This window comes from Aquarana catesbeiana, linkage group LG13, assembly GCF_042186555.1.
Source record: "Aquarana catesbeiana isolate 2022-GZ linkage group LG13, ASM4218655v1, whole genome shotgun sequence".
NCBI lineage: Eukaryota > Metazoa > Chordata > Amphibia > Anura > Ranidae > Aquarana > Aquarana catesbeiana.
Window position 1 is genome coordinate 164,840,754 of NC_133336.1, and position 20,658 is coordinate 164,861,411.

Below are 20,658 nucleotides of genomic sequence, written 5' to 3' on the forward strand. Positions count from 1 at the left end.
AGATCGCCTACGGCCACATCACCCTGAAAGCGCCCGATCTCGTCTGATCTCGGAGGCTAAGCAGGGTCGGGCCTGGTTAGTACCTGGATGGGAGACCGCCTGGGAATACCAGGTGCCGTAGGCTTCTTTTTTTGGGGGGCGTTCTGGACTTGCCCTGTTTTTTTTCCTCGTTTCCCATCTTGGCGCCGCCAAGGTCAAGAGGGTTGAGCGTGCCGTTAGAGATCGCCTACGGCCACATCACCCTGAAAGCGCCCGATCTCGTCTGATCTCGGAGGCTAAGCAGGGTCGGGCCTGGTTAGTACCTGGATGGGAGACCGCCTGGGAATACCAGGTGCCGTAGGCTTCTTTTTTTTGGGGGAGTTCTGGACTTGCCCTGTTTTTTTTCCTCGTTTCCCATCTTGGCGCCGCCAAGGTCAAGAGGGTTGAGCGTGCCGTTAGAGATCGCCTACGGCCACATCACCCTGAAAGCGCCCGATCTCGTCTGATCTCGGAGGCTAAGCAGGGTCGGGCTTGGTTAGTACCTGGATGGGAGACCGCCTGGGAATACCAGGTGCCGTAGGCTTCTTTTTTTGGGGGGCGTTCTGGACTTGCCCTGTTTTTTTTCCTCGTTTCCCATCTTGGCGCCGCCAAGGTCAAGAGGGTTGAGCGTGCCGTTAGAGATCGCCTACGGCCACATCACCCTGAAAGCGCCCGATCTCGTCTGATCTCGGAGGCTAAGCAGGGTCGGGCCTGGTTAGTACCTGGATGGGAGACCGCCTGGGAATACCAGGTGCCGTAGGCTTCTTTTTTTCTTGGATTTCTGGACTTGCCCTGTTTTTTTTCCTCATTTCCCATCTTGGCGCCGCCAAAGTCAAGAGGGTTGAGCGTGCCGTAAGAGATCGCCTACGGCCACATCACCCTGAAAGCGCCCGATCTCGTCTGATCTCGGAGGCTAAGCAGGGTCGGGCCTGGTTAGTACCTGGATGGGAGACCGCCTGGGAATACCAGGTGCCGTAGGCTTCTTTTTTTCTTGGAGTTCTGGACTTGCCCTGTTTTTTTCCTCGTTTCCCATCTTGGTGCCGCCAAAGTCAAGAGGGTTGAGCGTGCCGTAAGAGATCGCCTACGGCCACATCACCCTGAAAGCGCCCGATCTCGTCTGATCTCGGAGGCTAAGCAGGGTCGGGCCTGGTTAGTACCTGGATGGGAGACCGCCTGGGAATACCAGGTGCCGTAGGCTTCTTTTTTTCTTGGATTTCTGGACTTGCCCTGTTTTTTTTCCTCGTTTCCCATCTTGGCGCCGCCAAAGTCAAGAGGGTTGAGCGTGCCGTAAGAGATCGCCTACGGCCACATCACCCTGAAAGCGCCCGATCTCGTCTGATCTCGGAGGCTAAGCAGGGTCGGGCCTGGTTAGTACCTGGATGGGAGACCGCCTGGGAATACCAGGTGCCGTAGGCTTCTTTTTTTTGGGGGAGTTCTGGACTTGCCCTGTTTTTTTTCCTCGTTTCCCATCTTGGCGCCGCCAAGGTCAAGAGGGTTGAGCGTGCCGTTAGAGATCGCCTACGGCCACATCACCCTGAAAGCGCCCGATCTCGTCTGATCTCGGAGGCTAAGCAGGGTCGGGCCTGGTTAGTACCTGGATGGGAGACCGCCTGGGAATACCAGGTGCCGTAGGCTTCTTTTTTTGGGGGGCGTTCTGGACTTGCCCTGTTTTTTTTCCTCGTTTCCCATCTTGGCGCCGCCAAGGTCAAGAGGGTTGAGCGTGCCGTTAGAGATCGCCTACGGCCACATCACCCTGAAAGCGCCCGATCTCGTCTGATCTCGGAGGCTAAGCAGGGTCGGGCCTGGTTAGTACCTGGATGGGAGACCGCCTGGGAATACCAGGTGCCGTAGGCTTCTTTTTTTCTTGGATTTCTGGACTTGCCCTGTTTTTTTTCCTCGTTTCCCATCTTGGCGCCGCCAAAGTCAAGAGGGTTGAGCGTGCCGTAAGAGATCGCCTACGGCCACATCACCCTGAAAGCGCCCGATCTCGTCTGATCTCGGAGGCTAAGCAGGGTCGGGCCTGGTTAGTACCTGGATGGGAGACCGCCTGGGAATACCAGGTGCCGTAGGCTTCTTTTTTTTGGGGGAGTTCTGGACTTGCCCTGTTTTTTTTCCTCGTTTCCCATCTTGGCGCCGCCAAGGTCAAGAGGGTTGAGCGTGCCGTTAGAGATCGCCTACGGCCACATCACCCTGAAAGCGCCCGATCTCGTCTGATCTCGGAGGCTAAGCAGGGTCGGGCCTGGTTAGTACCTGGATGGGAGACCGCCTGGGAATACCAGGTGCCGTAGGCTTCTTTTTTTGGGGGGCGTTCTGGACTTGCCCTGTTTTTTTTCCTCGTTTCCCATCTTGGCGCCGCCAAGGTCAAGAGGGTTGAGCGTGCCGTTAGAGATCGCCTACGGCCACATCACCCTGAAAGCGCCCGATCTCGTCTGATCTCGGAGGCTAAGCAGGGTCGGGCCTGGTTAGTACCTGGATGGGAGACCGCCTGGGAATACCAGGTGCCGTAGGCTTCTTTTTTTCTTGGATTTCTGGACTTGCCCTGTTTTTTTTCCTCGTTTCCCATCTTGGCGCCGCCAAAGTCAAGAGGGTTGAGCGTGCCGTAAGAGATCGCCTACGGCCACATCACCCTGAAAGCGCCCGATCTCGTCTGATCTCGGAGGCTAAGCAGGGTCGGGCCTGGTTAGTACCTGGATGGGAGACCGCCTGGGAATACCAGGTGCCGTAGGCTTCTTTTTTTCTTGGAGTTCTGGACTTGCCCTGTTTTTTTCCTCGTTTCCCATCTTGGTGCCGCCAAAGTCAAGAGGGTTGAGCGTGCCGTAAGAGATCGCCTACGGCCACATCACCCTGAAAGCGCCCGATCTCGTCTGATCTCGGAGGCTAAGCAGGGTCGGGCCTGGTTAGTACCTGGATGGGAGACCGCCTGGGAATACCAGGTGCCGTAGGCTTCTTTTTTTCTTGGATTTCTGGACTTGCCCTGTTTTTTTTCCTCGTTTCCCATCTTGGCGCCGCCAAAGTCAAGAGGGTTGAGCGTGCCGTAAGAGATCGCCTACGGCCACATCACCCTGAAAGCGCCCGATCTCGTCTGATCTCGGAGGCTAAGCAGGGTCGGGCCTGGTTAGTACCTGGATGGGAGACCGCCTGGGAATACCAGGTGCCGTAGGCTTCTTTTTTTTGGGGGAGTTCTGGACTTGCCCTGTTTTTTTTCCTCGTTTCCCATCTTGGCGCCGCCAAGGTCAAGAGGGTTGAGCGTGCCGTTAGAGATCGCCTACGGCCACATCACCCTGAAAGCGCCCGATCTCGTCTGATCTCGGAGGCTAAGCAGGGTCGGGCCTGGTTAGTACCTGGATGGGAGACCGCCTGGGAATACCAGGTGCCGTAGGCTTCTTTTTTTGGGGGGCGTTCTGGACTTGCCCTGTTTTTTTTCCTCGTTTCCCATCTTGGCGCCGCCAAGGTCAAGAGGATTGAGCGTGCCGTTAGAGATCGCCTACGGCCACATCACCCTGAAAGCGCCCGATCTCGTCTGATCTCGGAGGCTAAGCAGGGTCGGGCCTGGTTAGTACCTGGATGGGAGACCGCCTGGGAATACCAGGTGCCGTAGGCTTCTTTTTTTCTTGGATTTCTGGACTTGCCCTGTTTTTTTTCCTCGTTTCCCATCTTGGCGCCGCCAAAGTCAAGAGGGTTGAGCGTGCCGTAAGAGATCGCCTACGGCCACATCACCCTGAAAGCGCCCGATCTCGTCTGATCTCGGAGGCTAAGCAGGGTCGGGCCTGGTTAGTACCTGGATGGGAGACCGCCTGGGAATACCAGGTGCCGTAGGCTTCTTTTTTTTGGGGGAGTTCTGGACTTGCCCTGTTTTTTTTCCTCGTTTCCCATCTTGGCGCCGCCAAGGTCAAGAGGGTTGAGCGTGCCGTTAGAGATCGCCTACGGCCACATCACCCTGAAAGCGCCCGATCTCGTCTGATCTCGGAGGCTAAGCAGGGTCGGGCCTGGTTAGTACCTGGATGGGAGACCGCCTGGGAATACCAGGTGCCGTAGGCTTCTTTTTTTCTTGGATTTCTGGACTTGCCCTGTTTTTTTTCCTCGTTTCCCATCTTGGCGCCGCCAAAGTCAAGAGGGTTGAGCGTGCCGTAAGAGATCGCCTACGGCCACATCACCCTGAAAGCGCCCGATCTCGTCTGATCTCGGAGGCTAAGCAGGGTCGGGCCTGGTTAGTACCTGGATGGGAGACCGCCTGGGAATACCAGGTGCCGTAGGCTTCTTTTTTTTGGGGGAGTTCTGGACTTGCCCTGTTTTTTTTCCTCGTTTCCCATCTTGGCGCCGCCAAGGTCAAGAGGGTTGAGCGTGCCGTAAGAGATCGCCTACGGCCACATCACCCTGAAAGCGCCCGATCTCGTCTGATCTCGGAGGCTAAGCAGGGTCGGGCCTGGTTAGTACCTGGATGGGAGACCGCCTGGGAATACCAGGTGCCGTAGGCTTCTTTTTTTCTTGGATTTCTGGACTTGCCCTGTTTTTTTTCCTCGTTTCCCATCTTGGCGCCGCCAAAGTCAAGAGGGTTGAGCGTGCCGTAAGAGATCGCCTACGGCCACATCACCCTGAAAGCGCCCGATCTCGTCTGATCTCGGAGGCTAAGCAGGGTCGGGCCTGGTTAGTACCTGGATGGGAGACCGCCTGGGAATACCAGGTGCCGTAGGCTTCTCTTTTTCTTGGAGTTCTGGACTTGCCCTGTTTTTTTCCTCGTTTCCCATCTTGGTGCCGCCAAAGTCAAGAGGGTTGAGCGTGCCGTAAGAGATCGCCTACGGCCACATCACCCTGAAAGCGCCCGATCTCGTCTGATCTCGGAGGCTAAGCAGGGTCGGGCCTGGTTAGTACCTGGATGGGAGACTGCCTGGGAATACCAGGTGCCGTAGGCTTCTTTTTTTGGGGGGCGTTCTGGACTTGCCCTGTTTTTTTTCCTCGTTTCCCATCTTGGCGCCGCCAAGGTCAAGAGGGTTGAGCGTGCCGTTAGAGATCGCCTACGGCCACATCACCCTGATAGCGCCCGATCTCGTCTGATCTCGGAGGCTAAGCAGGGTCGGGCCTGGTTAGTACCTGGATGGGAGACCGCCTGGGAATACCAGGTGCCGTAGGCTTCTTTTTTTTGGGGGAGTTCTGGACTTGCCCTGTTTTTTTTCCTCGTTTCCCATCTTGGCGCCGCCAAGGTCAAGAGGGTTGAGCGTGCCGTTAGAGATCGCCTACGGCCACATCACCCTGAAAGCGCCCGATCTCGTCTGATCTCGGAGGCTAAGCAGGGTCGGGCCTGGTTAGTACCTGGATGGGAGACCGCCTGGGAATACCAGGTGCCGTAGGCTTCTTTTTTTGGGGGGCGTTCTGGACTTGCCCTGTTTTTTTTCCTCGTTTCCCATCTTGGCGCCGCCAAGGTCAAGAGGGTTGAGCGTGCCGTTAGAGATCGCCTACGGCCACATCACCCTGAAAGCGCCCGATCTCGTCTGATCTCGGAGGCTAAGCAGGGTCGGGCCTGGTTAGTACCTGGATGGGAGACCGCCTGGGAATACCAGGTGCCGTAGGCTTCTTTTTTTCTTGGATTTCTGGACTTGCCCTGTTTTTTTTCCTCGTTTCCCATCTTGGCGCCGCCAAAGTCAAGAGGGTTGAGCGTGCCGTAAGAGATCGCCTACGGCCACATCACCCTGAAAGCGCCCGATCTCGTCTAATCTCGGAGGCTAAGCAGGGTCGGGCCTGGTTAGTACCTGGATGGGAGACCGCCTGGGAATACCAGGTGCCGTAGGCTTCTTTTTTTCTTGGAGTTCTGGACTTGCCCTGTTTTTTTCCTCGTTTCCCATCTTGGTGCCGCCAAAGTCAAGAGGGTTGAGCGTGCCGTAAGAGATCGCCTACGGCCACATCACCCTGAAAGCGCCCGATCTCGTCTGATCTCGGAGGCTAAGCAGGGTCGGGCCTGGTTAGTACCTGGATGGGAGACCGCCTGGGAATACCAGGTGCCGTAGGCTTCTTTTTTTCTTGGATTTCTGGACTTGCCCTGTTTTTTTTCCTCGTTTCCCATCTTGGCGCCGCCAAAGTCAAGAGGGTTGAGCGTGCCGTAAGAGATCGCCTACGGCCACATCACCCTGAAAGCGCCCGATCTCGTCTGATCTCGGAGGCTAAGCAGGGTCGGGCCTGGTTAGTACCTGGATGGGAGACCGCCTGGGAATACCAGGTGCCGTAGGCTTCTTTTTTTTGGGGGAGTTCTGGACTTGCCCTGTTTTTTTTCCTCGTTTCCCATCTTGGCGCCGCCAAGGTCAAGAGGGTTGAGCGTGCCGTTAGAGATCGCCTACGGCCACATCACCCTGAAAGCGCCCGATCTCGTCTGATCTCGGAGGCTAAGCAGGGTCGGGCCTGGTTAGTACCTGGATGGGAGACCGCCTGGGAATACCAGGTGCCGTAGGCTTCTTTTTTTGGGGGGCGTTCTGGACTTGCCCTGTTTTTTTTCCTCGTTTCCCATCTTGGCGCCGCCAAGGTCAAGAGGGTTGAGCGTGCCGTTAGAGATCGCCTACGGCCACATCACCCTGAAAGCGCCCGATCTCGTCTGATCTCGGAGGCTAAGCAGGGTCGGGCCTGGTTAGTACCTGGATGGGAGACCGCCTGGGAATACCAGGTGCCGTAGGCTTCTTTTTTTCTTGGATTTCTGGACTTGCCCTGTTTTTTTTCCTCGTTTCCCATCTTGGCGCCGCCAAAGTCAAGAGGGTTGAGCGTGCCGTAAGAGATCGCCTACGGCCACATCACCCTGAAAGCGCCCGATCTCGTCTGATCTCGGAGGCTAAGCAGGGTCGGGCCTGGTTAGTACCTGGATGGGAGACCGCCTGGGAATACCAGGTGCCGTAGGCTTCTTTTTTTGGGGGGAGTTCTGGACTTGCCCTGTTTTTTTTCCTCGTTTCCCATCTTGGCGCCGCCAAGGTCAAGAGGGTTGAGCGTGCCGTTAGAGATCGCCTACGGCCACATCACCCTGAAAGCGCCCGATCTCGTCTGATCTCGGAGGCTAAGCAGGGTCGGGCCTGGTTAGTACCTGGATGGGAGACCGCCTGGGAATACCAGGTGCCGTAGGCTTCTTTTTTTGGGGGGCGTTCTGGACTTGCCCTGTTTTTTTTCCTCGTTTCCTATCTTGGCGCCGCCAAGGTCAAGAGGGTTGAGCGTGCCGTTAGAGCTCGCCTACGGCCACATCACCCTGAAAGCGCCCGATCTCATCTGATCTCGGAGGCTAAGCAGGGTCGGGCCTGGTTAGTACCTGGATGGGAGACCGCCTGGGAATACCAGGTGCCGTAGGCTTCTTTTTTTCTTGGATTTCTGGACTTGCCCTGTTTTTTTTCCTCGTTTCCCATCTTGGCGCCGCCAAAGTCAAGAGGGTTGAGCGTGCCGTAAGAGATCGCCTACGGCCACATCACCCTGAAAGCGCCCGATCTCGTCTGATCTCGGAGGCTAAGCAGGGTCGGGCCTGGTTAGTACCTGGATGGGAGACCGCCTGGGAATACCAGGTGCCGTAGGCTTCTTTTTTTCTTGGAGTTCTGGACTTGCCCTGTTTTTTTCCTCGTTTCCCATCTTGGTGCCGCCAAAGTCAAGAGGGTTGAGCGTGCCGTAAGAGATCGCCTACGGCCACATCACCCTGAAAGCGCCCGATCTCGTCTGATCTCGGAGGCTAAGCAGGGTCGGGCCTGGTTAGTACCTGGATGGGAGACCGCCTGGGAATACCAGGTGCCGTAGGCTTCTTTTTTTCTTGGATTTCTGGACTTGCCCTGTTTTTTTTCCTCGTTTCCCATCTTGGCGCCGCCAAAGTCAAGAGGGTTGAGCGTGCCGTAAGAGATCGCCTACGGCCACATCACCCTGAAAGCGCCCGATCTCGTCTGATCTCGGAGGCTAAGCAGGGTCGGGCCTGGTTAGTACCTGGATGGGAGACCGCCTGGGAATACCAGGTGCCGTAGGCTTCTTTTTTTTGGGGGAGTTCTGGACTTGCCCTGTTTTTTTTCCTCGTTTCCCATCTTGGCGCCGCCAAGGTCAAGAGGGTTGAGCGTGCCGTTAGAGATCGCCTACGGCCACATCACCCTGAAAGCGCCCGATCTCGTCTGATCTCGGAGGCTAAGCAGGGTCGGGCCTGGTTAGTACCTGGATGGGAGACCGCCTGGGAATACCAGGTGCCGTAGGCTTCTTTTTTTGGGGGGCGTTCTGGACTTGCCCTGTTTTTTTTCCTCGTTTCCCATCTTGGCGCCGCCAAGGTCAAGAGGGTTGAGCGTGCCGTTAGAGATCGCCTACGGCCACATCACCCTGAAAGCGCCCGATCTCGTCTGATCTCGGAGGCTAAGCAGGGTCGGGCCTGGTTAGTACCTGGATGGGAGACCGCCTGGGAATACCAGGTGCCGTAGGCTTCTTTTTTTCTTGGATTTCTGGACTTGCCCTGTTTTTTTTCCTCGTTTCCCATCTTGGCGCCGCCAAAGTCAAGAGGGTTGAGCGTGCCGTAAGAGATCGCCTACGGCCACATCACCCTGAAAGCGCCCGATCTCGTCTGATCTCGGAGGCTAAGCAGGGTCGGGCCTGGTTAGTACCTGGATGGGAGACCGCCTGGGAATACCAGGTGCCGTAGGCTTCTTTTTTTGGGGGGAGTTCTGGACTTGCCCTGTTTTTTTTCCTCGTTTCCCATCTTGGCGCCGCCAAGGTCAAGAGGGTTGAGCGTGCCGTTAGAGATCGCCTACGGCCACATCACCCTGAAAGCGCCCGATCTCGTCTGATCTCGGAGGCTAAGCAGGGTCGGGCCTGGTTAGTACCTGGATGGGAGACCGCCTGGGAATACCAGGTGCCGTAGGCTTCTTTTTTTGGGGGGCGTTCTGGACTTGCCCTGTTTTTTTTCCTCGTTTCCCATCTTGGCGCCGCCAAGGTCAAGAGGGTTGAGCGTGCCGTTAGAGATCGCCTACGGCCACATCACCCTGAAAGCGCCCGATCTCGTCTGATCTCGGAGGCTAAGTAGGGTCGGGCCTGGTTAGTACCTGGATGGGAGACCGCCTGGGAATACCAGGTGCCGTAGGCTTCTTTTTTTCTTGGATTTCTGGACTTGCCCTGTTTTTTTTCCTCGTTTCCCATCTTGGCGCCGCCAAAGTCAAGAGGGTTGAGCGTGCCGTAAGAGATCGCCTACGGCCACATCACCCTGAAAGCGCCCGATCTCGTCTGATCTCGGAGGCTAAGCAGGGTCGGGCCTGGTTAGTACCTGGATGGGAGACCGCCTGGGAATACCAGGTGCCGTAGGCTTCTTTTTTTCTTGGAGTTCTGGACTTGCCCTGTTTTTTTCCTCGTTTCCCATCTTGGTGCCGCCAAAGTCAAGAGGGTTGAGCGTGCCGTAAGAGATCGCCTACGGCCACATCACCCTGAAAGCGCCCGATCTCGTCTGATCTCGGAGGCTAAGCAGGGTCGGGCCTGGTTAGTACCTGGATGGGAGACCGCCTGGGAATACCAGGTGCCGTAGGCTTCTTTTTTTCTTGGATTTCTGGACTTGCCCTGTTTTTTTTCCTCGTTTCCCATCTTGGCGCCGCCAAAGTCAAGAGGGTTGAGCGTGCCGTAAGAGATCGCCTACGGCCACATCACCCTGAAAGCGCCCGATCTCGTCTGATCTCGGAGGCTAAGCAGGGTCGGGCCTGGTTAGTACCTGGATGGGAGACCGCCTGGGAATACCAGGTGCCGTAGGCTTCTTTTTTTTGGGGGAGTTCTGGACTTGCCCTGTTTTTTTTCCTCGTTTCCCATCTTGGCGCCGCCAAGGTCAAGAGGGTTGAGCGTGCCGTTAGAGATCGCCTACGGCCACATCACCCTGAAAGCGCCCGATCTCGTCTGATCTCGGAGGCTAAGCAGGGTCGGGCCTGGTTAGTACCTGGATGGGAGACCGCCTGGGAATACCAGGTGCCGTAGGCTTCTTTTTTTGGGGGGCGTTCTGGACTTGCCCTGTTTTTTTTCCTCGTTTCCCATCTTGGCGCCGCCAAGGTCAAGAGGGTTGAGCGTGCCGTTAGAGATCGCCTACGGCCACATCACCCTGAAAGCGCCCGATCTCGTCTGATCTCGGAGGCTAAGCAGGGTCGGGCCTGGTTAGTACCTGGATGGGAGACCGCCTGGGAATACCAGGTGCCGTAGGCTTCTTTTTTTCTTGGATTTCTGGACTTGCCCTGTTTTTTTTCCTCGTTTCCCATCTTGGCGCCGCCAAAGTCAAGAGGGTTGAGCGTGCCGTAAGAGATCGCCTACGGCCACATCACCCTGAAAGCGCCCGATCTCGTCTGATCTCGGAGGCTAAGCAGGGTCGGGCCTGGTTAGTACCTGGATGGGAGACCGCCTGGGAATACCAGGTGCCGTAGGCTTCTTTTTTTTGGGGGAGTTCTGGACTTGCCCTGTTTTTTTTCCTCGTTTCCCATCTTGGCGCCGCCAAGGTCAAGAGGGTTGAGCGTGCCGTTAGAGATCGCCTACGGCCACATCACCCTGAAAGCGCCCGATCTCGTCTGATCTCGGAGGCTAAGCAGGGTCGGGCCTGGTTAGTACCTGGATGGGAGACCGCCTGGGAATACCAGGTGCCGTAGGCTTCTTTTTTTGGGGGGCGTTCTGGACTTGCCCTGTTTTTTTTCCTCGTTTCCCATCTTGGCGCCGCCAAGGTCAAGAGGGTTGAGCGTGCCGTTAGAGATCGCCTACGGCCACATCACCCTGAAAGCGCCCGATCTCGTCTGATCTCGGAGGCTAAGTAGGGTCGGGCCTGGTTAGTACCTGGATGGGAGACCGCCTGGGAATACCAGGTGCCGTAGGCTTCTTTTTTTCTTGGATTTCTGGACTTGCCCTGTTTTTTTTCCTCGTTTCCCATCTTGGCGCCGCCAAAGTCAAGAGGGTTGAGCGTGCCGTAAGAGATCGCCTACGGCCACATCACCCTGAAAGCGCCCGATCTCGTCTGATCTCGGAGGCTAAGCAGGGTCGGGCCTGGTTAGTACCTGGATGGGAGACCGCCTGGGAATACCAGGTGCCGTAGGCTTCTTTTTTTCTTGGAGTTCTGGACTTGCCCTGTTTTTTTCCTCGTTTCCCATCTTGGTGCCGCCAAAGTCAAGAGGGTTGAGCGTGCCGTAAGAGATCGCCTACGGCCACATCACCCTGAAAGCGCCCGATCTCGTCTGATCTCGGAGGCTAAGCAGGGTCGGGCCTGGTTAGTACCTGGATGGGAGACCGCCTGGGAATACCAGGTGCCGTAGGCTTCTTTTTTTCTTGGATTTCTGGACTTGCCCTGTTTTTTTTCCTCGTTTCCCATCTTGGCGCCGCCAAAGTCAAGAGGGTTGAGCGTGCCGTAAGAGATCGCCTACGGCCACATCACCCTGAAAGCGCCCGATCTCGTCTGATCTCGGAGGCTAAGCAGGGTCGGGCCTGGTTAGTACCTGGATGGGAGACCGCCTGGGAATACCAGGTGCCGTAGGCTTCTTTTTTTTGGGGGAGTTCTGGACTTGCCCTGTTTTTTTTCCTCGTTTCCCATCTTGGCGCCGCCAAGGTCAAGAGGGTTGAGCGTGCCGTTAGAGATCGCCTACGGCCACATCACCCTGAAAGCGCCCGATCTCGTCTGATCTCGGAGGCTAAGCAGGGTCGGGCCTGGTTAGTACCTGGATGGGAGACCGCCTGGGAATACCAGGTGCCGTAGGCTTCTTTTTTTGGGGGGCGTTCTGGACTTGCCCTGTTTTTTTTCCTCGTTTCCCATCTTGGCGCCGCCAAGGTCAAGAGGGTTGAGCGTGCCGTTAGAGATCGCCTACGGCCACATCACCCTGAAAGCGCCCGATCTCGTCTGATCTCGGAGGCTAAGCAGGGTCGGGCCTGGTTAGTACCTGGATGGGAGACCGCCTGGGAATACCAGGTGCCGTAGGCTTCTTTTTTTCTTGGATTTCTGGACTTGCCCTGTTTTTTTTCCTCGTTTCCCATCTTGGCGCCGCCAAAGTCAAGAGGGTTGAGCGTGCCGTAAGAGATCGCCTACGGCCACATCACCCTGAAAGCGCCCGATCTCGTCTGATCTCGGAGGCTAAGCAGGGTCGGGCCTGGTTAGTACCTGGATGGGAGACCGCCTGGGAATACCAGGTGCCGTAGGCTTCTTTTTTTTGGGGGAGTTCTGGACTTGCCCTGTTTTTTTTCCTCGTTTCCCATCTTGGCGCCGCCAAGGTCAAGAGGGTTGAGCGTGCCGTTAGAGATCGCCTACGGCCACATCACCCTGAAAGCGCCCGATCTCGTCTGATCTCGGAGGCTAAGCAGGGTCGGGCCTGGTTAGTACCTGGATGGGAGACCGCCTGGGAATACCAGGTGCCGTAGGCTTCTTTTTTTGGGGGGCGTTCTGGACTTGCCCTGTTTTTTTTCCTCGTTTCCCATCTTGGCGCCGCCAAGGTCAAGAGGGTTGAGCGTGCCGTTAGAGATCGCCTACGGCCACATCACCCTGAAAGCGCCCGATCTCGTCTGATCTCGGAGGCTAAGTAGGGTCGGGCCTGGTTAGTACCTGGATGGGAGACCGCCTGGGAATACCAGGTGCCGTAGGCTTCTTTTTTTCTTGGATTTCTGGACTTGCCCTGTTTTTTTTCCTCGTTTCCCATCTTGGCGCCGCCAAAGTCAAGAGGGTTGAGCGTGCCGTAAGAGATCGCCTACGGCCACATCACCCTGAAAGCGCCCGATCTCGTCTGATCTCGGAGGCTAAGCAGGGTCGGGCCTGGTTAGTACCTGGATGGGAGACCGCCTGGGAATACCAGGTGCCGTAGGCTTCTTTTTTTCTTGGATTTCTGGACTTGCCCTGTTTTTTTTCCTCGTTTCCCATCTTGGCGCCGCCAAAGTCAAGAGGGTTGAGCGTGCCGTAAGAGATCGCCTACGGCCACATCACCCTGAAAGCGCCCGATCTCGTCTGATCTCGGAGGCTAAGCAGGGTCGGGCCTGGTTAGTACCTGGATGGGAGACCGCCTGGGAATACCAGGTGCCGTAGGCTTCTTTTTTTTGGGGGAGTTCTGGACTTGCCCTGTTTTTTTTCCTCGTTTCCCATCTTGGCGCCGCCAAGGTCAAGAGGGTTGAGCGTGCCGTTAGAGATCGCCTACGGCCACATCACCCTGAAAGCGCCCGATCTCGTCTGATCTCGGAGGCTAAGCAGGGTCGGGCCTGGTTAGTACCTGGATGGGAGACCGCCTGGGAATACCAGGTGCCGTAGGCTTCTTTTTTTGGGGGGCGTTCTGGACTTGCCCTGTTTTTTTTCCTCGTTTCCCATCTTGGCGCCGCCAAGGTCAAGAGGGTTGAGCGTGCCGTTAGAGATCGCCTACGGCCACATCACCCTGAAAGCGCCCGATCTCGTCTGATCTCGGAGGCTAAGCAGGGTCGGGCCTGGTTAGTACCTGGATGGGAGACCGCCTGGGAATACCAGGTGCCGTAGGCTTCTTTTTTTCTTGGATTTCTGGACTTGCCCTGTTTTTTTTCCTCGTTTCCCATCTTGGCGCCGCCAAAGTCAAGAGGGTTGAGCGTGCCGTAAGAGATCGCCTACGGCCACATCACCCTGAAAGCGCCCGATCTCGTCTGATCTCGGAGGCTAAGCAGGGTCGGGCCTGGTTAGTACCTGGATGGGAGACCGCCTGGGAATACCAGGTGCCGTAGGCTTCTTTTTTTTGGGGGAGTTCTGGACTTGCCCTGTTTTTTTTCCTCGTTTCCCATCTTGGCGCCGCCAAGGTCAAGAGGGTTGAGCGTGCCGTTAGAGATCGCCTACGGCCACATCACCCTGAAAGCGCCCGATCTCGTCTGATCTCGGAGGCTAAGCAGGGTCGGGCCTGGTTAGTACCTGGATGGGAGACCGCCTGGGAATACCAGGTGCCGTAGGCTTCTTTTTTTGGGGGGCGTTCTGGACTTGCCCTGTTTTTTTTCCTCGTTTCCCATCTTGGCGCCGCCAAGGTCAAGAGGGTTGAGCGTGCCGTTAGAGATCGCCTACGGCCACATCACCCTGAAAGCGCCCGATCTCGTCTGATCTCGGAGGCTAAGCAGGGTCGGGCCTGGTTAGTACCTGGATGGGAGACCGCCTGGGAATACCAGGTGCCGTAGGCTTCTTTTTTTCTTGGATTTCTGGACTTGCCCTGTTTTTTTTCCTCGTTTCCCATCTTGGCGCCGCCAAAGTCAAGAGGGTTGAGCGTGCCGTAAGAGATCGCCTACGGCCACATCACCCTGAAAGCGCCCGATCTCGTCTGATCTCGGAGGCTAAGCAGGGTCGGGCCTGGTTAGTACCTGGATGGGAGACCGCCTGGGAATACCAGGTGCCGTAGGCTTCTTTTTTTCTTGGAGTTCTGGACTTGCCCTGTTTTTTTCCTCGTTTCCCATCTTGGTGCCGCCAAAGTCAAGAGGGTTGAGCGTGCCGTAAGAGATCGCCTACGGCCACATCACCCTGAAAGCGCCCGATCTCGTCTGATCTCGGAGGCTAAGCAGGGTCGGGCCTGGTTAGTACCTGGATGGGAGACCGCCTGGGAATACCAGGTGCCGTAGGCTTCTTTTTTTCTTGGATTTCTGGACTTGCCCTGTTTTTTTTCCTCGTTTCCCATCTTGGCGCCGCCAAAGTCAAGAGGGTTGAGCGTGCCGTAAGAGATCGCCTACGGCCACATCACCCTGAAAGCGCCCGATCTCGTCTGATCTCGGAGGCTAAGCAGGGTCGGGCCTGGTTAGTACCTGGATGGGAGACCGCCTGGGAATACCAGGTGCCGTAGGCTTCTCTTTTTCTTGGAGTTCTGGACTTGCCCTGTTTTTTTCCTCGTTTCCCATCTTGGTGCCGCCAAAGTCAAGAGGGTTGAGCGTGCCGTAAGAGATCGCCTACGGCCACATCACCCTGAAAGCGCCCGATCTCGTCTGATCTCGGAGGCTAAGCAGGGTCGGGCCTGGTTAGTACCTGGATGGGAGACCGCCTGGGAATACCAGGTGCCGTAGGCTTCTTTTTTTGGGGGGCGTTCTGGACTTGCCCTGTTTTTTTTCCTCGTTTCCCATCTTGGCGCCGCCAAGGTCAAGAGGGTTGAGCGTGCCGTTAGAGATCGCCTACGGCCACATCACCCTGAAAGCGCCCGATCTCGTCTGATCTCGGAGGCTAAGCAGGGTCGGGCCTGGTTAGTACCTGGATGGGAGACCGCCTGGGAATACCAGGTGCCGTAGGCTTCTTTTTTTTGGGGGAGTTCTGGACTTGCCCTGTTTTTTTTCCTCGTTTCCCATCTTGGCGCCGCCAAGGTCAAGAGGGTTGAGCGTGCCGTTAGAGATCGCCTACGGCCACATCACCCTGAAAGCGCCCGATCTCGTCTGATCTCGGAGGCTAAGCAGGGTCGGGCCTGGTTAGTACCTGGATGGGAGACCGCCTGGGAATACCAGGTGCCGTAGGCTTCTTTTTTTGGGGGGCGTTCTGGACTTGCCCTGTTTTTTTTCCTCGTTTCCCATCTTGGCGCCGCCAAGGTCAAGAGGGTTGAGCGTGCCGTTAGAGATCGCCTACGGCCACATCACCCTGAAAGCGCCTGATCTCGGAGGCTAAGCAGGGTCGGGCCTGGTTAGTACCTGGATGGGAGACCGCCTGGGAATACCAGGTGCCGTAGGCTTCTTTTTTTCTTGGATTTCTGGACTTGCCCTGTTTTTTTTCCTCGTTTCCCATCTTGGCGCCGCCAAAGTCAAGAGGGTTGAGCGTGCCGTAAGAGATCGCCTACGGCCACATCACCCTGAAAGCGCCCGATCTCGTCTGATCTCGGAGGCTAAGCAGGGTCGGGCCTGGTTAGTACCTGGATGGGAGACCGCCTGGGAATACCAGGTGCCGTAGGCTTCTTTTTTTTGGGGGAGTTCTGGACTTGCCCTGTTTTTTTTCCTCGTTTCCCATCTTGGCGCCGCCAAGGTCAAGAGGGTTGAGCGTGCCGTTAGAGATCGCCTACGGCCACATCACCCTGAAAGCGCCCGATCTCGTCTGAATCTCGGAGGCTAAGCAGGGTCGGGCCTGGTTAGTACCTGGATGGGAGACCGCCTGGGAATACCAGGTGCCGTAGGCTTCTTTTTTTGGGGGGCGTTCTGGACTTGCCCTGTTTTTTTTCCTCGTTTCCCATCTTGGCGCCGCCAAGGTCAAGAGGGTTGAGCGTGCCGTTAGAGATCGCCTACGGCCACATCACCCTGAAAGCGCCCGATCTCGTCTGATCTCGGAGGCTAAGCAGGGTCGGGCCTGGTTAGTACCTGGATGGGAGACCGCCTGGGAATACCAGGTGCCGTAGGCTTCTTTTTTTCTTGGATTTCTGGACTTGCCCTGTTTTTTTTCCTCGTTTCCCATCTTGGCGCCGCCAAAGTCAAGAGGGTTGAGCGTGCCGTAAGAGATCGCCTACGGCCACATCACCCTGAAAGCGCCCGATCTCGTCTGATCTCGGAGGCTAAGCAGGGTCGGGCCTGGTTAGTACCTGGATGGGAGACCGCCTGGGAATACCAGGTGCCGTAGGCTTCTTTTTTTCTTGGAGTTCTGGACTTGCCCTGTTTTTTTCCTCGTTTCCCATCTTGGTGCCGCCAAAGTCAAGAGGGTTGAGCGTGCCGTAAGAGATCGCCTACGGCCACATCACCCTGAAAGCGCCCGATCTCGTCTGATCTCGGAGGCTAAGCAGGGTCGGGCCTGGTTAGTACCTGGATGGGAGACCGCCTGGGAATACCAGGTGCCGTAGGCTTCTTTTTTTCTTGGATTTCTGGACTTGCCCTGTTTTTTTTCCTCGTTTCCCATCTTGGCGCCGCCAAAGTCAAGAGGGTTGAGCGTGCCGTAAGAGATCGCCTACGGCCACATCACCCTGAAAGCGCCCGATCTCGTCTGATCTCGGAGGCTAAGCAGGGTCGGGCCTGGTTAGTACCTGGATGGGAGACCGCCTGGGAATACCAGGTGCCGTAGGCTTCTCTTTTTCTTGGAGTTCTGGACTTGCCCTGTTTTTTTCCTCGTTTCCCATCTTGGTGCCGCCAAAGTCAAGAGGGTTGAGCGTGCCGTAAGAGATCGCCTACGGCCACATCACCCTGAAAGCGCCCGATCTCGTCTGATCTCGGAGGCTAAGCAGGGTCGGGCCTGGTTAGTACCTGGATGGGAGACCGCCTGGGAATACCAGGTGCCGTAGGCTTCTTTTTTTGGGGGGCGTTCTGGACTTGCCCTGTTTTTTTTCCTCGTTTCCCATCTTGGCGCCGCCAAGGTCAAGAGGGTTGAGCGTGCCGTTAGAGATCGCCTACGGCCACATCACCCTGAAAGCGCCCGATCTCGTCTGATCTCGGAGGCTAAGCAGGGTCGGGCCTGGTTAGTACCTGGATGGGAGACCGCCTGGGAATACCAGGTGCCGTAGGCTTCTTTTTTTTGGGGGAGTTCTGGACTTGCCCTGTTTTTTTTCCTCGTTTCCCATCTTGGCGCCGCCAAGGTCAAGAGGGTTGAGCGTGCCGTTAGAGATTGCCTACGGCCACATCACCCTGAAAGCGCCCGATCTCGTCTGATCTCGGAGGCTAAGCAGGGTCGGGCCTGGTTAGTACCTGGATGGGAGACCGCCTGGGAATACCAGGTGCCGTAGGCTTCTTTTTTTGGGGGGCGTTCTGGACTTGCCCTGTTTTTTTTCCTCGTTTCCCATCTTGGCGCCGCCAAGGTCAAGAGGGTTGAGCGTGCCGTTAGAGATCGCCTACGGCCACATCACCCTGAAAGCGCCCGATCTCGTCTGATCTCGGAGGCTAAGCAGGGTCGGGCCTGGTTAGTACCTGGATGGGAGACCGCCTGGGAATACCAGGTGCCGTAGGCTTCTTTTTTTCTTGGATTTCTGGACTTGCCCTGTTTTTTTTCCTCGTTTCCCATCTTGGCGCCGCCAAAGTCAAGAGGGTTGAGCGTGCCGTAAGAGATCGCCTACGGCCACATCACCCTGAAAGCGCCCGATCTCGTCTGATCTCGGAGGCTAAGCAGGGTCGGGCCTGGTTAGTACCTGGATGGGAGACCGCCTGGGAATACCAGGTGCCGTAGGCTTCTTTTTTTCTTGGAGTTCTGGACTTGCCCTGTTTTTTTCCTCGTTTCCCATCTTGGTGCCGCCAAAGTCAAGAGGGTTGAGCGTGCCGTAAGAGATCGCCTACGGCCACATCACCCTGAAAGCGCCCGATCTCGTCTGATCTCGGAGGCTAAGCAGGGTCGGGCCTGGTTAGTACCTGGATGGGAGACCGCCTGGGAATACCAGGTGCCGTAGGCTTCTTTTTTTCTTGGATTTCTGGACTTGCCCTGTTTTTTTTCCTCGTTTCCCATCTTGGCGCCGCCAAAGTCAAGAGGGTTGAGCGTGCCGTAAGAGATCGCCTACGGCCACATCACCCTGAAAGCGCCCGATCTCGTCTGATCTCGGAGGCTAAGCAGGGTCGGGCCTGGTTAGTACCTGGATGGGAGACCGCCTGGGAATACCAGGTGCCGTAGGCTTCTTTTTTTTGGGGGAGTTCTGGACTTGCCCTGTTTTTTTTCCTCGTTTCCCATCTTGGCGCCGCCAAGGTCAAGAGGGTTGAGCGTGCCGTTAGAGATCGCCTACGGCCACATCACCCTGAAAGCGCCCGATCTCGTCTGATCTCGGAGGCTAAGCAGGGTCGGGCCTGGTTAGTACCTGGATGGGAGACCGCCTGGGAATACCAGGTGCCGTAGGCTTCTTTTTTTGGGGGGCGTTCTGGACTTGCCCTGTTTTTTTTCCTCGTTTCCCATCTTGGCGCCGCCAAGGTCAAGAGGGTTGAGCGTGCCGTTAGAGATCGCCTACGGCCACATCACCCTGAAAGCGCCCGATCTCGTCTGATCTCGGAGGCTAAGCAGGGTCGGGCCTGGTTAGTACCTGGATGGGAGACCGCCTGGGAATACCAGGTGCCGTAGGCTTCTTTTTTTCTTGGATTTCTGGACTTGCCCTGTTTTTTTTCCTCGTTTCCCATCTTGGCGCCGCCAAAGTCAAGAGGGTTGAGCGTGCCGTAAGAGATCGCCTACGGCCACATCACCCTGAAAGCGCCCGATCTCGTCTGATCTCGGAGGCTAAGCAGGGTCGGGCCTGGTTAGTACCTGGATGGGAGACCGCCTGGGAATACCAGGTGCCGTAGGCTTCTTTTTTTCTTGGAGTTCTGGACTTGCCCTGTTTTTTTCCTCGTTTCCCATCTTGGTGCCGCCAAAGTCAAGAGGGTTGAGCGTGCCGTAAGAGATCGCCTACGGCCACATCACCCTGAAAGCGCCCGATCTCGTCTGATCTCGGAGGCTAAGCAGGGTCGGGCCTGGTTAGTACCTGGATGGGAGACCGCCTGGGAATACCAGGTGCCGTAGGCTTCTTTTTTTCTTGGATTTCTGGACTTGCCCTGTTTTTTTTCCTCGTTTCCCATCTTGGCGCCGCCAAAGTCAAGAGGGTTGAGCGTGCCGTAAGAGATCGCCTACGGCCACATCACCCTGAAAGCGCCCGATCTCGTCTGATCTCGGAGGCTAAGCAGGGTCGGGCCTGGTTAGTACCTGGATGGGAGACCGCCTGGGAATACCAGGTGCCGTAGGCTTCTCTTTTTCTTGGAGTTCTGGACTTGCCCTGTTTTTTTCCTCGTTTCCCATCTTGGTGCCGCCAAAGTCAAGAGGGTTGAGCGTGCCGTAAGAGATCGCCTACGGCCACATCACCCTGAAAGCGCCCGATCTCGTCTGATCTCGGAGGCTAAGCAGGGTCGGGCCTGGTTAGTACCTGGATGGGAGACCGCCTGGGAATACCAGGTGCCGTAGGCTTCTTTTTTTGGGGGGCGTTCTGGACTTGCCCTGTTTTTTTTCCTCGTTTCCCATCTTGGCGCCGCCAAGGTCAAGAGGGTTGAGCGTACCGTTAGAGATCGCCTACGGCCACATCACCCTGAAAGCGCCCGATCTCGTCTGATCTCGGAGGCTAAGCAGGGTCGGGCCTGGTTAGTACCTGGATGGGAGACCGCCTGGGAATACCAGGTGCCGTAGGCTTCTTTTTTTTGGGGGAGTTCTGGACTTGCCCTGTTTTTTTTCCTCGTTTCCCATCTTGGCGCCGCCAAGGTCAAGAGGGTTGAGCGTGCCGTTAGAGATCGCCTACGGCCACATCACCCTGAAAGCGCCCGATCTCGTCTGATCTCGGAGGCTAAGCAGGGTCGGGCCTGGTTAGTACCTGGATGGGAGACCGCCTGGGAATACCAGGTGCCGTAGGCTTCTTTTTTTGGGGGGCGTTCTGGACTTGCCCTGTTTTTTTTCCTCGTTTCCCATCTTGGCGCCGCCAAGGTCAAGAGGGTTGAGCGTGCCGTTAGAGATCGCCTACGGCCACATCACCCTGAAAGCGCCCGATCTCGTCTGATCTCGGAGGCTAAGCAGGGTCGGGCCTGGTTAGTACCTGGATGGGAGACCGCCTGGGAATACCAGGTGCCGTAGGCTTCTTTTTTTCTTGGATTTCTGGACTTGCCCTGTTTTTTTTCCTCGTTTCCCATCTTGGCGCCGCCAAAGTCAAGAGGGTTGAGCGTGCCGTAAGAGATCGCCTACGGCCACATCACCCTGAACGCGCCCGATCTCGTCTGATCTCGGAGGCTAAGCAGGGTCGGGCCTGGTTAGTACCTGGATGGGAGACCGCCTGGGAATACCAGGTGCCGTAGGCTTCTTTTTTTCTTGGAGTT

General features: G+C 56.6%; 94 non-coding genes and 1 pseudogene across 94 annotated transcripts; all 95 read left to right on the plus strand.

The window, feature by feature from the left end:
* Positions 1-5: 5 nt before the first annotated feature.
* On the plus strand, positions 6-124 carry LOC141119103 (5S ribosomal RNA). Its single transcript, XR_012238455.1, has one exon. It is a non-coding gene; the product is annotated as a 5S ribosomal RNA (ribosomal RNA).
* Positions 125-224: 100 nt separating this feature from the next.
* On the plus strand, positions 225-343 carry LOC141119105 (5S ribosomal RNA). The gene has a single exon (XR_012238456.1). It is a non-coding gene; the product is annotated as a 5S ribosomal RNA (ribosomal RNA).
* A 100-nt stretch (positions 344-443) lies between these two features.
* On the plus strand, positions 444-562 carry LOC141120059 (5S ribosomal RNA). The gene has a single exon (XR_012239392.1). It is a non-coding gene; the product is annotated as a 5S ribosomal RNA (ribosomal RNA).
* Positions 563-662: 100 nt separating this feature from the next.
* LOC141119106 (5S ribosomal RNA) lies at positions 663-781 on the plus strand. Its single transcript, XR_012238457.1, has one exon. It is a non-coding gene; the product is annotated as a 5S ribosomal RNA (ribosomal RNA).
* A 99-nt stretch (positions 782-880) lies between these two features.
* On the plus strand, positions 881-999 carry LOC141119107 (5S ribosomal RNA). The gene has a single exon (XR_012238458.1). It is a non-coding gene; the product is annotated as a 5S ribosomal RNA (ribosomal RNA).
* Positions 1,000-1,097: 98 nt separating this feature from the next.
* LOC141119109 (5S ribosomal RNA) lies at positions 1,098-1,216 on the plus strand. The gene has a single exon (XR_012238460.1). It is a non-coding gene; the product is annotated as a 5S ribosomal RNA (ribosomal RNA).
* Positions 1,217-1,315: 99 nt separating this feature from the next.
* LOC141119110 (5S ribosomal RNA) lies at positions 1,316-1,434 on the plus strand. The gene has a single exon (XR_012238461.1). It is a non-coding gene; the product is annotated as a 5S ribosomal RNA (ribosomal RNA).
* A 100-nt stretch (positions 1,435-1,534) lies between these two features.
* On the plus strand, positions 1,535-1,653 carry LOC141119111 (5S ribosomal RNA). The gene has a single exon (XR_012238462.1). It is a non-coding gene; the product is annotated as a 5S ribosomal RNA (ribosomal RNA).
* A 100-nt stretch (positions 1,654-1,753) lies between these two features.
* On the plus strand, positions 1,754-1,872 carry LOC141119112 (5S ribosomal RNA). The gene has a single exon (XR_012238463.1). It is a non-coding gene; the product is annotated as a 5S ribosomal RNA (ribosomal RNA).
* Positions 1,873-1,971: 99 nt separating this feature from the next.
* On the plus strand, positions 1,972-2,090 carry LOC141119113 (5S ribosomal RNA). Its single transcript, XR_012238464.1, has one exon. It is a non-coding gene; the product is annotated as a 5S ribosomal RNA (ribosomal RNA).
* A 100-nt stretch (positions 2,091-2,190) lies between these two features.
* On the plus strand, positions 2,191-2,309 carry LOC141119114 (5S ribosomal RNA). Its single transcript, XR_012238465.1, has one exon. It is a non-coding gene; the product is annotated as a 5S ribosomal RNA (ribosomal RNA).
* Positions 2,310-2,409: 100 nt separating this feature from the next.
* LOC141119115 (5S ribosomal RNA) lies at positions 2,410-2,528 on the plus strand. The gene has a single exon (XR_012238466.1). It is a non-coding gene; the product is annotated as a 5S ribosomal RNA (ribosomal RNA).
* A 99-nt stretch (positions 2,529-2,627) lies between these two features.
* LOC141119116 (5S ribosomal RNA) lies at positions 2,628-2,746 on the plus strand. The gene has a single exon (XR_012238467.1). It is a non-coding gene; the product is annotated as a 5S ribosomal RNA (ribosomal RNA).
* A 98-nt stretch (positions 2,747-2,844) lies between these two features.
* LOC141119117 (5S ribosomal RNA) lies at positions 2,845-2,963 on the plus strand. The gene has a single exon (XR_012238468.1). It is a non-coding gene; the product is annotated as a 5S ribosomal RNA (ribosomal RNA).
* A 99-nt stretch (positions 2,964-3,062) lies between these two features.
* Positions 3,063-3,181, plus strand: LOC141119118 (5S ribosomal RNA). Its single transcript, XR_012238469.1, has one exon. It is a non-coding gene; the product is annotated as a 5S ribosomal RNA (ribosomal RNA).
* Positions 3,182-3,281: 100 nt separating this feature from the next.
* Positions 3,282-3,400, plus strand: LOC141119120 (5S ribosomal RNA). Its single transcript, XR_012238471.1, has one exon. It is a non-coding gene; the product is annotated as a 5S ribosomal RNA (ribosomal RNA).
* A 100-nt stretch (positions 3,401-3,500) lies between these two features.
* Positions 3,501-3,619, plus strand: LOC141119121 (5S ribosomal RNA). Its single transcript, XR_012238472.1, has one exon. It is a non-coding gene; the product is annotated as a 5S ribosomal RNA (ribosomal RNA).
* A 99-nt stretch (positions 3,620-3,718) lies between these two features.
* On the plus strand, positions 3,719-3,837 carry LOC141119122 (5S ribosomal RNA). The gene has a single exon (XR_012238473.1). It is a non-coding gene; the product is annotated as a 5S ribosomal RNA (ribosomal RNA).
* Positions 3,838-3,937: 100 nt separating this feature from the next.
* LOC141119123 (5S ribosomal RNA) lies at positions 3,938-4,056 on the plus strand. The gene has a single exon (XR_012238474.1). It is a non-coding gene; the product is annotated as a 5S ribosomal RNA (ribosomal RNA).
* A 99-nt stretch (positions 4,057-4,155) lies between these two features.
* On the plus strand, positions 4,156-4,274 carry LOC141119124 (5S ribosomal RNA). Its single transcript, XR_012238475.1, has one exon. It is a non-coding gene; the product is annotated as a 5S ribosomal RNA (ribosomal RNA).
* Positions 4,275-4,374: 100 nt separating this feature from the next.
* Positions 4,375-4,493, plus strand: LOC141119125 (5S ribosomal RNA). The gene has a single exon (XR_012238476.1). It is a non-coding gene; the product is annotated as a 5S ribosomal RNA (ribosomal RNA).
* Positions 4,494-4,592: 99 nt separating this feature from the next.
* LOC141119126 (5S ribosomal RNA) lies at positions 4,593-4,711 on the plus strand. The gene has a single exon (XR_012238477.1). It is a non-coding gene; the product is annotated as a 5S ribosomal RNA (ribosomal RNA).
* Positions 4,712-4,809: 98 nt separating this feature from the next.
* On the plus strand, positions 4,810-4,928 carry LOC141120175 (5S ribosomal RNA). Its single transcript, XR_012239502.1, has one exon. It is a non-coding gene; the product is annotated as a 5S ribosomal RNA (ribosomal RNA).
* A 100-nt stretch (positions 4,929-5,028) lies between these two features.
* LOC141119935 (5S ribosomal RNA) lies at positions 5,029-5,147 on the plus strand. Its single transcript, XR_012239268.1, has one exon. It is a non-coding gene; the product is annotated as a 5S ribosomal RNA (ribosomal RNA).
* Positions 5,148-5,247: 100 nt separating this feature from the next.
* Positions 5,248-5,366, plus strand: LOC141119127 (5S ribosomal RNA). The gene has a single exon (XR_012238478.1). It is a non-coding gene; the product is annotated as a 5S ribosomal RNA (ribosomal RNA).
* Positions 5,367-5,466: 100 nt separating this feature from the next.
* Positions 5,467-5,585, plus strand: LOC141119128 (5S ribosomal RNA). Its single transcript, XR_012238479.1, has one exon. It is a non-coding gene; the product is annotated as a 5S ribosomal RNA (ribosomal RNA).
* Positions 5,586-5,684: 99 nt separating this feature from the next.
* LOC141120440 (5S ribosomal RNA) lies at positions 5,685-5,803 on the plus strand. The gene has a single exon (XR_012239760.1). It is a non-coding gene; the product is annotated as a 5S ribosomal RNA (ribosomal RNA).
* A 98-nt stretch (positions 5,804-5,901) lies between these two features.
* Positions 5,902-6,020, plus strand: LOC141119129 (5S ribosomal RNA). Its single transcript, XR_012238480.1, has one exon. It is a non-coding gene; the product is annotated as a 5S ribosomal RNA (ribosomal RNA).
* Positions 6,021-6,119: 99 nt separating this feature from the next.
* Positions 6,120-6,238, plus strand: LOC141119131 (5S ribosomal RNA). The gene has a single exon (XR_012238482.1). It is a non-coding gene; the product is annotated as a 5S ribosomal RNA (ribosomal RNA).
* Positions 6,239-6,338: 100 nt separating this feature from the next.
* Positions 6,339-6,457, plus strand: LOC141119132 (5S ribosomal RNA). Its single transcript, XR_012238483.1, has one exon. It is a non-coding gene; the product is annotated as a 5S ribosomal RNA (ribosomal RNA).
* A 100-nt stretch (positions 6,458-6,557) lies between these two features.
* LOC141119133 (5S ribosomal RNA) lies at positions 6,558-6,676 on the plus strand. Its single transcript, XR_012238484.1, has one exon. It is a non-coding gene; the product is annotated as a 5S ribosomal RNA (ribosomal RNA).
* Positions 6,677-6,775: 99 nt separating this feature from the next.
* On the plus strand, positions 6,776-6,894 carry LOC141119134 (5S ribosomal RNA). Its single transcript, XR_012238485.1, has one exon. It is a non-coding gene; the product is annotated as a 5S ribosomal RNA (ribosomal RNA).
* A 100-nt stretch (positions 6,895-6,994) lies between these two features.
* Positions 6,995-7,113, plus strand: LOC141119135 (5S ribosomal RNA). The gene has a single exon (XR_012238486.1). It is a non-coding gene; the product is annotated as a 5S ribosomal RNA (ribosomal RNA).
* A 100-nt stretch (positions 7,114-7,213) lies between these two features.
* LOC141120858 (5S ribosomal RNA) lies at positions 7,214-7,332 on the plus strand. The gene has a single exon (XR_012240007.1). It is a non-coding gene; the product is annotated as a 5S ribosomal RNA (ribosomal RNA).
* A 99-nt stretch (positions 7,333-7,431) lies between these two features.
* LOC141119136 (5S ribosomal RNA) lies at positions 7,432-7,550 on the plus strand. The gene has a single exon (XR_012238487.1). It is a non-coding gene; the product is annotated as a 5S ribosomal RNA (ribosomal RNA).
* Positions 7,551-7,648: 98 nt separating this feature from the next.
* LOC141119137 (5S ribosomal RNA) lies at positions 7,649-7,767 on the plus strand. The gene has a single exon (XR_012238488.1). It is a non-coding gene; the product is annotated as a 5S ribosomal RNA (ribosomal RNA).
* A 99-nt stretch (positions 7,768-7,866) lies between these two features.
* LOC141119138 (5S ribosomal RNA) lies at positions 7,867-7,985 on the plus strand. The gene has a single exon (XR_012238489.1). It is a non-coding gene; the product is annotated as a 5S ribosomal RNA (ribosomal RNA).
* A 100-nt stretch (positions 7,986-8,085) lies between these two features.
* LOC141119139 (5S ribosomal RNA) lies at positions 8,086-8,204 on the plus strand. The gene has a single exon (XR_012238490.1). It is a non-coding gene; the product is annotated as a 5S ribosomal RNA (ribosomal RNA).
* Positions 8,205-8,304: 100 nt separating this feature from the next.
* LOC141119140 (5S ribosomal RNA) lies at positions 8,305-8,423 on the plus strand. Its single transcript, XR_012238491.1, has one exon. It is a non-coding gene; the product is annotated as a 5S ribosomal RNA (ribosomal RNA).
* Positions 8,424-8,522: 99 nt separating this feature from the next.
* Positions 8,523-8,641, plus strand: LOC141119142 (5S ribosomal RNA). Its single transcript, XR_012238493.1, has one exon. It is a non-coding gene; the product is annotated as a 5S ribosomal RNA (ribosomal RNA).
* Positions 8,642-8,741: 100 nt separating this feature from the next.
* On the plus strand, positions 8,742-8,860 carry LOC141119143 (5S ribosomal RNA). The gene has a single exon (XR_012238494.1). It is a non-coding gene; the product is annotated as a 5S ribosomal RNA (ribosomal RNA).
* Positions 8,861-8,960: 100 nt separating this feature from the next.
* On the plus strand, positions 8,961-9,079 carry LOC141120121 (5S ribosomal RNA). The gene has a single exon (XR_012239450.1). It is a non-coding gene; the product is annotated as a 5S ribosomal RNA (ribosomal RNA).
* Positions 9,080-9,178: 99 nt separating this feature from the next.
* On the plus strand, positions 9,179-9,297 carry LOC141119144 (5S ribosomal RNA). Its single transcript, XR_012238495.1, has one exon. It is a non-coding gene; the product is annotated as a 5S ribosomal RNA (ribosomal RNA).
* Positions 9,298-9,395: 98 nt separating this feature from the next.
* On the plus strand, positions 9,396-9,514 carry LOC141119145 (5S ribosomal RNA). The gene has a single exon (XR_012238496.1). It is a non-coding gene; the product is annotated as a 5S ribosomal RNA (ribosomal RNA).
* A 99-nt stretch (positions 9,515-9,613) lies between these two features.
* LOC141119146 (5S ribosomal RNA) lies at positions 9,614-9,732 on the plus strand. Its single transcript, XR_012238497.1, has one exon. It is a non-coding gene; the product is annotated as a 5S ribosomal RNA (ribosomal RNA).
* Positions 9,733-9,832: 100 nt separating this feature from the next.
* LOC141119147 (5S ribosomal RNA) lies at positions 9,833-9,951 on the plus strand. The gene has a single exon (XR_012238498.1). It is a non-coding gene; the product is annotated as a 5S ribosomal RNA (ribosomal RNA).
* A 100-nt stretch (positions 9,952-10,051) lies between these two features.
* LOC141119148 (5S ribosomal RNA) lies at positions 10,052-10,170 on the plus strand. The gene has a single exon (XR_012238499.1). It is a non-coding gene; the product is annotated as a 5S ribosomal RNA (ribosomal RNA).
* Positions 10,171-10,269: 99 nt separating this feature from the next.
* LOC141119149 (5S ribosomal RNA) lies at positions 10,270-10,388 on the plus strand. Its single transcript, XR_012238500.1, has one exon. It is a non-coding gene; the product is annotated as a 5S ribosomal RNA (ribosomal RNA).
* A 100-nt stretch (positions 10,389-10,488) lies between these two features.
* On the plus strand, positions 10,489-10,607 carry LOC141119151 (5S ribosomal RNA). Its single transcript, XR_012238501.1, has one exon. It is a non-coding gene; the product is annotated as a 5S ribosomal RNA (ribosomal RNA).
* Positions 10,608-10,707: 100 nt separating this feature from the next.
* Positions 10,708-10,826, plus strand: LOC141120122 (5S ribosomal RNA). Its single transcript, XR_012239451.1, has one exon. It is a non-coding gene; the product is annotated as a 5S ribosomal RNA (ribosomal RNA).
* A 99-nt stretch (positions 10,827-10,925) lies between these two features.
* Positions 10,926-11,044, plus strand: LOC141119152 (5S ribosomal RNA). The gene has a single exon (XR_012238502.1). It is a non-coding gene; the product is annotated as a 5S ribosomal RNA (ribosomal RNA).
* Positions 11,045-11,142: 98 nt separating this feature from the next.
* Positions 11,143-11,261, plus strand: LOC141119154 (5S ribosomal RNA). Its single transcript, XR_012238504.1, has one exon. It is a non-coding gene; the product is annotated as a 5S ribosomal RNA (ribosomal RNA).
* Positions 11,262-11,360: 99 nt separating this feature from the next.
* On the plus strand, positions 11,361-11,479 carry LOC141119155 (5S ribosomal RNA). Its single transcript, XR_012238505.1, has one exon. It is a non-coding gene; the product is annotated as a 5S ribosomal RNA (ribosomal RNA).
* A 100-nt stretch (positions 11,480-11,579) lies between these two features.
* Positions 11,580-11,698, plus strand: LOC141119156 (5S ribosomal RNA). Its single transcript, XR_012238506.1, has one exon. It is a non-coding gene; the product is annotated as a 5S ribosomal RNA (ribosomal RNA).
* Positions 11,699-11,798: 100 nt separating this feature from the next.
* Positions 11,799-11,917, plus strand: LOC141119157 (5S ribosomal RNA). Its single transcript, XR_012238507.1, has one exon. It is a non-coding gene; the product is annotated as a 5S ribosomal RNA (ribosomal RNA).
* A 99-nt stretch (positions 11,918-12,016) lies between these two features.
* Positions 12,017-12,135, plus strand: LOC141119158 (5S ribosomal RNA). The gene has a single exon (XR_012238508.1). It is a non-coding gene; the product is annotated as a 5S ribosomal RNA (ribosomal RNA).
* A 100-nt stretch (positions 12,136-12,235) lies between these two features.
* Positions 12,236-12,354, plus strand: LOC141119160 (5S ribosomal RNA). The gene has a single exon (XR_012238510.1). It is a non-coding gene; the product is annotated as a 5S ribosomal RNA (ribosomal RNA).
* A 100-nt stretch (positions 12,355-12,454) lies between these two features.
* Positions 12,455-12,573, plus strand: LOC141120123 (5S ribosomal RNA). The gene has a single exon (XR_012239452.1). It is a non-coding gene; the product is annotated as a 5S ribosomal RNA (ribosomal RNA).
* A 99-nt stretch (positions 12,574-12,672) lies between these two features.
* On the plus strand, positions 12,673-12,791 carry LOC141119161 (5S ribosomal RNA). The gene has a single exon (XR_012238511.1). It is a non-coding gene; the product is annotated as a 5S ribosomal RNA (ribosomal RNA).
* Positions 12,792-12,890: 99 nt separating this feature from the next.
* LOC141119162 (5S ribosomal RNA) lies at positions 12,891-13,009 on the plus strand. Its single transcript, XR_012238512.1, has one exon. It is a non-coding gene; the product is annotated as a 5S ribosomal RNA (ribosomal RNA).
* A 100-nt stretch (positions 13,010-13,109) lies between these two features.
* On the plus strand, positions 13,110-13,228 carry LOC141119163 (5S ribosomal RNA). The gene has a single exon (XR_012238513.1). It is a non-coding gene; the product is annotated as a 5S ribosomal RNA (ribosomal RNA).
* Positions 13,229-13,328: 100 nt separating this feature from the next.
* On the plus strand, positions 13,329-13,447 carry LOC141119164 (5S ribosomal RNA). The gene has a single exon (XR_012238514.1). It is a non-coding gene; the product is annotated as a 5S ribosomal RNA (ribosomal RNA).
* A 99-nt stretch (positions 13,448-13,546) lies between these two features.
* On the plus strand, positions 13,547-13,665 carry LOC141119167 (5S ribosomal RNA). Its single transcript, XR_012238516.1, has one exon. It is a non-coding gene; the product is annotated as a 5S ribosomal RNA (ribosomal RNA).
* A 100-nt stretch (positions 13,666-13,765) lies between these two features.
* On the plus strand, positions 13,766-13,884 carry LOC141119168 (5S ribosomal RNA). The gene has a single exon (XR_012238517.1). It is a non-coding gene; the product is annotated as a 5S ribosomal RNA (ribosomal RNA).
* A 100-nt stretch (positions 13,885-13,984) lies between these two features.
* LOC141119169 (5S ribosomal RNA) lies at positions 13,985-14,103 on the plus strand. The gene has a single exon (XR_012238518.1). It is a non-coding gene; the product is annotated as a 5S ribosomal RNA (ribosomal RNA).
* A 99-nt stretch (positions 14,104-14,202) lies between these two features.
* LOC141119170 (5S ribosomal RNA) lies at positions 14,203-14,321 on the plus strand. The gene has a single exon (XR_012238519.1). It is a non-coding gene; the product is annotated as a 5S ribosomal RNA (ribosomal RNA).
* Positions 14,322-14,419: 98 nt separating this feature from the next.
* LOC141119171 (5S ribosomal RNA) lies at positions 14,420-14,538 on the plus strand. The gene has a single exon (XR_012238520.1). It is a non-coding gene; the product is annotated as a 5S ribosomal RNA (ribosomal RNA).
* A 99-nt stretch (positions 14,539-14,637) lies between these two features.
* Positions 14,638-14,756, plus strand: LOC141119172 (5S ribosomal RNA). The gene has a single exon (XR_012238521.1). It is a non-coding gene; the product is annotated as a 5S ribosomal RNA (ribosomal RNA).
* A 98-nt stretch (positions 14,757-14,854) lies between these two features.
* Positions 14,855-14,973, plus strand: LOC141119173 (5S ribosomal RNA). Its single transcript, XR_012238522.1, has one exon. It is a non-coding gene; the product is annotated as a 5S ribosomal RNA (ribosomal RNA).
* A 100-nt stretch (positions 14,974-15,073) lies between these two features.
* LOC141119174 (5S ribosomal RNA) lies at positions 15,074-15,192 on the plus strand. Its single transcript, XR_012238523.1, has one exon. It is a non-coding gene; the product is annotated as a 5S ribosomal RNA (ribosomal RNA).
* A 100-nt stretch (positions 15,193-15,292) lies between these two features.
* Positions 15,293-15,411, plus strand: LOC141119175 (5S ribosomal RNA). The gene has a single exon (XR_012238524.1). It is a non-coding gene; the product is annotated as a 5S ribosomal RNA (ribosomal RNA).
* Positions 15,412-15,511: 100 nt separating this feature from the next.
* Positions 15,512-15,620, plus strand: LOC141120621 (5S ribosomal RNA; annotated as a pseudogene).
* A 99-nt stretch (positions 15,621-15,719) lies between these two features.
* LOC141119176 (5S ribosomal RNA) lies at positions 15,720-15,838 on the plus strand. Its single transcript, XR_012238525.1, has one exon. It is a non-coding gene; the product is annotated as a 5S ribosomal RNA (ribosomal RNA).
* Positions 15,839-15,938: 100 nt separating this feature from the next.
* Positions 15,939-16,058, plus strand: LOC141120458 (5S ribosomal RNA). The gene has a single exon (XR_012239778.1). It is a non-coding gene; the product is annotated as a 5S ribosomal RNA (ribosomal RNA).
* Positions 16,059-16,158: 100 nt separating this feature from the next.
* Positions 16,159-16,277, plus strand: LOC141119178 (5S ribosomal RNA). The gene has a single exon (XR_012238527.1). It is a non-coding gene; the product is annotated as a 5S ribosomal RNA (ribosomal RNA).
* Positions 16,278-16,376: 99 nt separating this feature from the next.
* LOC141119179 (5S ribosomal RNA) lies at positions 16,377-16,495 on the plus strand. The gene has a single exon (XR_012238528.1). It is a non-coding gene; the product is annotated as a 5S ribosomal RNA (ribosomal RNA).
* A 98-nt stretch (positions 16,496-16,593) lies between these two features.
* LOC141119180 (5S ribosomal RNA) lies at positions 16,594-16,712 on the plus strand. Its single transcript, XR_012238529.1, has one exon. It is a non-coding gene; the product is annotated as a 5S ribosomal RNA (ribosomal RNA).
* A 99-nt stretch (positions 16,713-16,811) lies between these two features.
* LOC141119181 (5S ribosomal RNA) lies at positions 16,812-16,930 on the plus strand. Its single transcript, XR_012238530.1, has one exon. It is a non-coding gene; the product is annotated as a 5S ribosomal RNA (ribosomal RNA).
* A 98-nt stretch (positions 16,931-17,028) lies between these two features.
* LOC141119183 (5S ribosomal RNA) lies at positions 17,029-17,147 on the plus strand. Its single transcript, XR_012238531.1, has one exon. It is a non-coding gene; the product is annotated as a 5S ribosomal RNA (ribosomal RNA).
* A 100-nt stretch (positions 17,148-17,247) lies between these two features.
* LOC141119184 (5S ribosomal RNA) lies at positions 17,248-17,366 on the plus strand. The gene has a single exon (XR_012238532.1). It is a non-coding gene; the product is annotated as a 5S ribosomal RNA (ribosomal RNA).
* Positions 17,367-17,466: 100 nt separating this feature from the next.
* On the plus strand, positions 17,467-17,585 carry LOC141119185 (5S ribosomal RNA). Its single transcript, XR_012238533.1, has one exon. It is a non-coding gene; the product is annotated as a 5S ribosomal RNA (ribosomal RNA).
* A 100-nt stretch (positions 17,586-17,685) lies between these two features.
* Positions 17,686-17,804, plus strand: LOC141119186 (5S ribosomal RNA). Its single transcript, XR_012238534.1, has one exon. It is a non-coding gene; the product is annotated as a 5S ribosomal RNA (ribosomal RNA).
* A 99-nt stretch (positions 17,805-17,903) lies between these two features.
* Positions 17,904-18,022, plus strand: LOC141119187 (5S ribosomal RNA). Its single transcript, XR_012238536.1, has one exon. It is a non-coding gene; the product is annotated as a 5S ribosomal RNA (ribosomal RNA).
* A 98-nt stretch (positions 18,023-18,120) lies between these two features.
* Positions 18,121-18,239, plus strand: LOC141119188 (5S ribosomal RNA). The gene has a single exon (XR_012238537.1). It is a non-coding gene; the product is annotated as a 5S ribosomal RNA (ribosomal RNA).
* Positions 18,240-18,338: 99 nt separating this feature from the next.
* On the plus strand, positions 18,339-18,457 carry LOC141119190 (5S ribosomal RNA). Its single transcript, XR_012238539.1, has one exon. It is a non-coding gene; the product is annotated as a 5S ribosomal RNA (ribosomal RNA).
* Positions 18,458-18,557: 100 nt separating this feature from the next.
* Positions 18,558-18,676, plus strand: LOC141119191 (5S ribosomal RNA). The gene has a single exon (XR_012238540.1). It is a non-coding gene; the product is annotated as a 5S ribosomal RNA (ribosomal RNA).
* A 100-nt stretch (positions 18,677-18,776) lies between these two features.
* LOC141119192 (5S ribosomal RNA) lies at positions 18,777-18,895 on the plus strand. Its single transcript, XR_012238541.1, has one exon. It is a non-coding gene; the product is annotated as a 5S ribosomal RNA (ribosomal RNA).
* Positions 18,896-18,994: 99 nt separating this feature from the next.
* Positions 18,995-19,113, plus strand: LOC141119194 (5S ribosomal RNA). Its single transcript, XR_012238542.1, has one exon. It is a non-coding gene; the product is annotated as a 5S ribosomal RNA (ribosomal RNA).
* A 98-nt stretch (positions 19,114-19,211) lies between these two features.
* On the plus strand, positions 19,212-19,330 carry LOC141119195 (5S ribosomal RNA). Its single transcript, XR_012238543.1, has one exon. It is a non-coding gene; the product is annotated as a 5S ribosomal RNA (ribosomal RNA).
* Positions 19,331-19,429: 99 nt separating this feature from the next.
* On the plus strand, positions 19,430-19,548 carry LOC141119196 (5S ribosomal RNA). Its single transcript, XR_012238544.1, has one exon. It is a non-coding gene; the product is annotated as a 5S ribosomal RNA (ribosomal RNA).
* Positions 19,549-19,646: 98 nt separating this feature from the next.
* On the plus strand, positions 19,647-19,765 carry LOC141119197 (5S ribosomal RNA). Its single transcript, XR_012238545.1, has one exon. It is a non-coding gene; the product is annotated as a 5S ribosomal RNA (ribosomal RNA).
* A 100-nt stretch (positions 19,766-19,865) lies between these two features.
* LOC141119198 (5S ribosomal RNA) lies at positions 19,866-19,984 on the plus strand. Its single transcript, XR_012238546.1, has one exon. It is a non-coding gene; the product is annotated as a 5S ribosomal RNA (ribosomal RNA).
* A 100-nt stretch (positions 19,985-20,084) lies between these two features.
* LOC141119199 (5S ribosomal RNA) lies at positions 20,085-20,203 on the plus strand. The gene has a single exon (XR_012238547.1). It is a non-coding gene; the product is annotated as a 5S ribosomal RNA (ribosomal RNA).
* A 100-nt stretch (positions 20,204-20,303) lies between these two features.
* Positions 20,304-20,422, plus strand: LOC141119200 (5S ribosomal RNA). The gene has a single exon (XR_012238548.1). It is a non-coding gene; the product is annotated as a 5S ribosomal RNA (ribosomal RNA).
* Positions 20,423-20,521: 99 nt separating this feature from the next.
* Positions 20,522-20,640, plus strand: LOC141119924 (5S ribosomal RNA). Its single transcript, XR_012239257.1, has one exon. It is a non-coding gene; the product is annotated as a 5S ribosomal RNA (ribosomal RNA).
* The last annotated feature ends 18 nt before the right edge of the window (positions 20,641-20,658 follow it).